Genomic DNA, 7,116 nt, shown 5'->3' with positions numbered 1-7,116 from the left:
GTACTAGCCCTTCGGTGTGATTTTGGTAAGATCAAAGTATAGTATATGTTCCCGAATTTAAAAACAAAAACAAAAACAAAAACAAAAACAAACGAACAAAAAAAAAACACCCTGCCGTCTCGGGTAAGGGTGAAAAATCTCGGACGTCCGGTGTGCAACTTACGCACGTTAAAAATCTCTGGGTGGTCCAAAATCAAAAAAGAGTAGGTTTCGCCGTCACCCGGGCAAAATTCTAAATTTCCTACCAACAAAAAAAGTTTCATGTGTCTCAGGCGTTCATAATTTTTAAAAATATGATCTTATACAGTTGAGAGCGCTGCAAAACACTTACCAAAAAAAAAGAAAAACAACAACCCAAAACAAACAAAATGACAAGAATCTGGGCCTGGATTATCTCTACACTGGATGGGTTACCGTCCTCTGTAACACAAACCAAAAAAAAAAACAACAGAAAAACAGTGGCCTTTGGGGGGCTCTCGTGGCCTAGAGGTTAAGGTGTTCGCCTCTCATTCAATAGGTCCCGGATTCGAATCCGGGCAGTGACGAAAAATTTTCTTCTCTAAGATTTTCTCCATTCCCATCCTTTCGTACTCTCTAACAATGTTCTGTCGTCTGCTTTCGTTTCCACTTTCTGCCCCACCTCCTTTGCCCCCTGCTCTGGGCTCCTGACTCTTTATGCAGCCTTCTATTACTACTCCTTTTCTCCTACTTACTGCTGTCTTTCAGCCACACCCCTAATCTTTTGGTAGGTAAGATCTACACCTTCCCCTCTCGGATTAGGGTGAAAAAACCTCGGAGGTCCCGTGTGCAAGTTGCACACGTTAAAGGTCTCTTTGTGGCCCAAAATCGACATAAGAGAACGCTTCGGCCTCTATCCGGGCAAAACTCAAAATTTCCTACCAACTGAAAATGTTTCATGTGTCTCGCGCGCTCGTATGACCTTATATGCAGTTGCGAGCGCCCACCGTAAAACACTTAGCTCTACCAAAAAAACAAAAAAGAAAAAAGAAAAAAAGAAAGAGTAGGTGGTTATTCTAGCTCTACCAAAAAACAAAAAAAAAAAAAGAAAGAAAGAAAGAGTATATCTAAGTGGTTATTCTAGCTCTATCCAAAAAAAAAAAGAAGAAGAAAAAAAGAAAGAAAGAGTAGATCTAAGTGGTTATTCTAGCTCTATCCCAAAAATAAAAGAATTTAAAGAAAGAAAAAATAAGTGGTTATTTTAGCTCTACCAAAAAAACCAAAAAAAAACAAAAAGAAGAAGAAAGAAAGAAAGAAAGAAAGAAAGAAAGAAAGAAAGAAAGAAAGAAAGAAAGAAAGAAAGAAAGAAAGAAGTGGTTATTCCGCTGTTTGGTTGTGTCGTTTCGAGAATTAATCCTTGAATTTAGTGTCCTCCCACAGTGTTTTTCCGGTGTCTTGCTGTAATGTCTGGGCGGTTAAAATTAAAAATTAAAAAAAAATTAAAAAGTGGTTGGTTGGCGGATGCTCTGGTGTGGTTTGCTTCTTCTTTCCTATCGAACATCTATCGTCTTTATCTCCCCTTCTTCTTTCTTTTATGTTTGTTACTCTCTTGTTTAACACCTCTAATCTTCTGGCGCTCATATGACCTTATGCAGTTGCGAATGCCGTAAAACCTCTGCTAAATTTAACTAAAAACAAAATAAACAAAAAAACAAAAAAAACAATTCCCAAGCAGCGTCAGTGGTGCTAATTAAGTTGAAAGACGGCATTCTAACTGGACATAGATCTAGATCTAATATTACTTTACTTACTTTTACTTTTTCATCCTCTGTTGCCGTTAGGCGTCGAGGGGAGATGCAGTTTTCTATGGTAGGCCAGCTCCGCAGCTCTTTCAGTTGTGATGTTATGTTTTCTTAGGATTTCCTTGACACCCTCGATCCACCTTTTGCGTGGCCTTCCTCTTCCTTTATAGCCTGATCGAGTGCTTCGCTTTGTAGGCTCTCGAGGCTGGCTGGTCAGGTGACATACGTAACAGGTGGCCAAACTATTTTATCCTCTGTCTTTCTATGTAACGCAGGCAGGACTCAGTGCCGATTGCTGCTCTTACTTCTTCGTAAAAAAAAGAGTCAAATGAGATGACACATCCGAACAGATGATGATTTCACTTGAGAAAAACGATCATGTTGCATAATGAACTGCAGAAAACTGTATTTTTGATGCTCAAGCGAGTGAGATTTTAGGGGGTTACATTTAAATGAGTTAAAGAGAGAAAAAAACATCCATATGTGACGTATCTCGTATTAAAAATCCTGACATACATGCGACGGATCATAGGCCTATTAAAAATCCTGACATTTATGCGACGGATCGTAGGCCTATTAAAAATCCTGACCTTGTAGAGGGAATTAAACCTGCTAACTCAAAATTCGGATTCTCTAACCCAAAATACGATATTATGGATATGCACAAGCCTATAAGCCCATAAAGTAAGTGAAAATGTAGAGGTTTTGGTTTTAGAAAAAAAGGGTCGCTTTGTATTAAAAATCCTGACCTGATAGAGAAAATTTGACACCATATTCAGATTCTACGTTCCAATGTCCATATATATGAAAATCATATTCAGATGCCTATGTCCAAAAGTTTTTGCAATTTTGTCGACCAGTGTTTTAATAGTATTATTATTATCATTAGTATTATTATATCATTGTTATCATGTTATTATGTTATTATTATTATTATTATTATCATTATTATTATTGTTATTATTATTATTATTATTATCATTATTATTATTATTATCATTATTATTATTATTATTATTATTATTATTATTATTATCATCATTATTATTATTTCATGTCCCCGTCTTTTCCTTCATTGTAATAAAACATTTTCTCCAATATTGTTATAGTTAACATTGTCCTTGTTATACAGAAGAATCAAACGGTTTGGACATCTCCTACGATTACAAACACACCATCCAGCACAACGTGCCTAAATAAAAAATAAAAAATCCGAAGGCAACAAGGCTAGAGGGCGACCAAGACAGACCTGGATAGATGGAGTTAGAGAAACATTAGCCACCCACGGCATCCCCCTGACCCAAGCTCTCCGGCTGGCGACAGAGAGACGTCTCTTTCTTCCCGCGACACCCAAAAGGGTATACACGGCGGATAAAAGTAAAGTTATTATGCCGTATCCATTGCTGCATCTGCATCCTTTCATTATCGTCATACCAAATATCAGTAGCGGCGGGGTGCGTAGCGGTCAGGACATGCGGATAACTTTAGAACGACAGATGTACGCCATTGGCCGATATTTATAGTTACAACCATCTTGTTTGACGTCATTGGGGGATTCCCACTTTGTTGTCGTTCACGGTGGCAACACGACCCCCAAAGCACTAATTATTGCAATATTTTTAAAGCCTGTAGCCTACAGTGGCGTGGTGGCGGAGTGGTTAGTGCGCTTGTCTCCAAAGCAAAAAGTCTTGGTTCGGCCACGGATTTATTTTTTTTTGCCCTCTCACCTCTAATGGGTACCTGACTTCGAGTTGGGAAGTAAAGGACTAATTTCTCAAAAATATAAAATTTTTGTGTCTTTTTTAAAATCCATCAAAGTCATGACATCTCATTCTTTTTCAGTTAACCTATATTTTTTTAGAAAAAAAAAATCAGTCCTTTACTTACTTCCCCAACTGGAAGTCAGGTACCCATTACAGGTGGGTGGGCAGGAGGGGACGAAAAAAAAATCCGTGGCTGAACCGAGGCATGTATATGTAGTGGTCAGCGGGCGCTTCCCTGTCGCACACATGCAGTACACCCGAGTTCGATTTCGAAAAGGGTAGAAATTTTTCAACGAGCAGCTAGTGTGTCTCTCTGCTGGGACATAGTCATTATAGTCATAGTCATTATAGTCATAGTCATTATAGACATAGTCATTATAGACATAGTCATTATAGACATAGTCATTATAGTCATAGTCATTATAGTCATAATCATTATAGTCATAGTCATTATAGTCATAGTCATTATAGACATAGTCATTATAGACATAGTCATTATAGTCATAGTCATTATAGTCATAATCATTATAGTCATAATCATTATAGTCATAGTCATTATAGTCATAGTCATTATAGTCATAATCATTATAGTCATAGTCATTATAGTCATAGTCATTATAGACATAGTCATTATAGTCATAATTATTATAGTCATAGTCATTATAGTCATAATTATTATAGTCATAGTCATTATTGTCATAATCATTATAGTCATAGTCATTATAGTCATAATTATTATAGTCATAGTCATTATAGACATAGTCATTATAGACATAGTCATTATAGACATAGTCATTATAGTCATAGTCATTATAGTCATAATCATTATAGTCATAATCATTATAGTCATAGTCATTATAGTCATAGTCATTATAGACATAGTCATTATAGACATAGTCATTATAGACATAGTCATTATAGTCATAGTCATTATAGTCATAATCATTATAGTCATAGTCATTATAGTCATAGTCATTATAGTCATAATCATTATAGTCATAATCATTATAGTCATAGTCATTATAGTCATAGTCATTATAGACATAGTCATTATAGACATAGTCATTATAGTCATAGTCATTATAGTCATAATCCTTATAGTCATAATCATTATAGTCATAGTCATTATAGACATAGTCATTATAGTCATAATCATTATAGTCATAGTCATTATAGTCATAATCATTATAGTCATAATCATTATAGTCATAGTCATTATAGTCATAGTCATTATAGTCGTAATCATTATAGTCATAGTCATTACAGTCAAAGTCATTATAGTCGGCCGGGTTGGCCCTGACAGCTACAGAGTCGGAAACCCATCTCCTAAAATGTGGTGTCGGTGGCCTAGTGGTTAGGCTCTCGGACTCGCAACCGTAAGGCCGTAGGTTCGAATCCCATCAGGGACCCGGCGTTGTGTCATTGGGAAAGGCACTTTAGACGAATTTTCCTCACTTCACCCAGGTGGGAATGGGTACCCTGCTATAGACAGCGAACGATCTTGTCAGTTTGTTAGTGTTTGAGCGCTTAATCAGCTGCTTGCACTGTATGCTTCCCGGGAAGCTGAGAATGTTTCAGAGTGTTCTACGGTCTGCTGGGGTAATAATATAGTGTTAAGCGCATAGAGCCTGCTGTTGAGTGGGGATGTGCGCTCTACAAATGCTATCTATTATTATTATAATTATTAAATGATCGAAATTGAGTCGATAGGGGCGTAAAAATACACCTACAATTTGTTTTTTAAAAAGAAAAATTTCTCACTTTCATCATTACCATATCATCCTCACCATAACCAACCTCCACCACCACCACCACCACCACCCCACCATCCCCAATCACCATCACCATTATCACCACCCACCACCACCACCATCATCATCATCATCATCATCATCATCATCATCATCATCATCATCATCATCATCATCATCATCATCACCATCACCATCATTATTAGAACAGATAAAAAAATCATCAACACAAACCAATAATATTACTAACCAGATATTACACCAGCATTTATTGACGACTGTACAAAATTAACTAATCAAAAAGTAACGCGCAGGTTGGTAAAGATAACCTGCAAATTGTATACATATTATGTGGATGTATATTATCATAATATATTATATATATATATATATTAAAATGAAAAAGTTGTATATCACAAATTAAAACTAGCCCCAATTAGTTCATTCAGTTCATTCACGTCCTCACAGACAAGGCTGTCATAAATGTAGATCAGATGATAGGAATTGGTCATTCATCTGACAATCTACATTCTCTCTCCTCATCTGTTAACACTCCCCCCCCCCCCCAAAAAAAAAAAACAACCCAAAAAAACTCTCCAAAAGACAAGTGGAAAAAAAAACCCAGAAAAAACTACACTTATCAAAATTCATCAAACTGTTTTGCAAATAATATAATTGAGGAAAATTGGATTTAAAAAGTTGAAGAAATTAGATATTTATAGAAGATGACATTATAAAATCAATTTAGATAAAGGAATCTTTTTAGATTTTAGTTTTAGTAACAGTTTTACGACACTTGCGACACAAACAGATCATATAAGTGGTGAAAATTAAAAGTGTTACCAGACAGAAAGGTACAGAGAAAAGAAGGAGAGAGATAAAGACGAAAGAAGTTTGATGGGAAAGAAGGAGGAAACCACATCAGAGCAGCCGCCAACCACCCACTGTATGACAGTATAACAATCTGACAGCATCAGAACGCTAAAACTTCCAGGAAGAAGACTGGAAACACGCACACACAATAAAAAACCCAACAAAATGTGCAGCCTTACAACATAATGACAATAAGTATAATAACATAATGGCAACAACAATTGCAGTCTTGTTAGAACATTCAGGATGGGGAAACGCTTCCTTATGGCCTTAAAAAACAAACAAGGAAAGTAACTTTATCAATAAACACGCCTGCCCCCACGACAAATGTTAATAATAATAATAATAATGATCATAATAATAATAATAATGATAATAATAATAATAATAATAATAATAATAATAATAATAATAATAATAATAATAACAATAATAACAATAATAGTAATAAGAATAACAATAATAAAAATAACAATAATAATAATCTCTCGATATATATATTATATTTGTGAAAGTTTGTCACTTTGGCCGCCTAAAATTTCCAAACCACTTAACTTTCGATTATGAGAAAATTAATGGCGGTTCAGAATCATTTAAACGGTGCACAGTTTTATTGAGGAGCCTGATAAGTCACTGTAGTTTAATTTTCAGTTTTTCATTAGTTTCGTTTAGATCTAATTTTTGGAAAGTCCGTCTTCTAAGACGCCATTATAAAAAAAGTGACGTTTCCGTTCACCAGCCATGCGCACTGTTTCCGCACCTCTTTGAAATTCTGGAGTGTATAAACACAAAAGTGGAATAGAGAATCAATCCATACATTCATTATATATTTGGCAATTTGGAAACACACGTGTCACGTATCCCAAAACTACGACAGTTACAGAGTTGAATGTCGGCAAGTACCTGCAAAAAGATAGATATGTCCCCATGACGGAGCCCGATTTTTTATTTATTCATTTCCTTAATTTA

Source organism: Aplysia californica, unplaced genomic scaffold (assembly GCF_000002075.1).
Source record: "Aplysia californica isolate F4 #8 unplaced genomic scaffold, AplCal3.0 scaffold00196, whole genome shotgun sequence".
NCBI classification, from domain to species: Eukaryota; Metazoa; Mollusca; class Gastropoda; order Aplysiida; family Aplysiidae; genus Aplysia; species Aplysia californica.
This window is presented reverse-complemented; position numbering follows the sequence as displayed.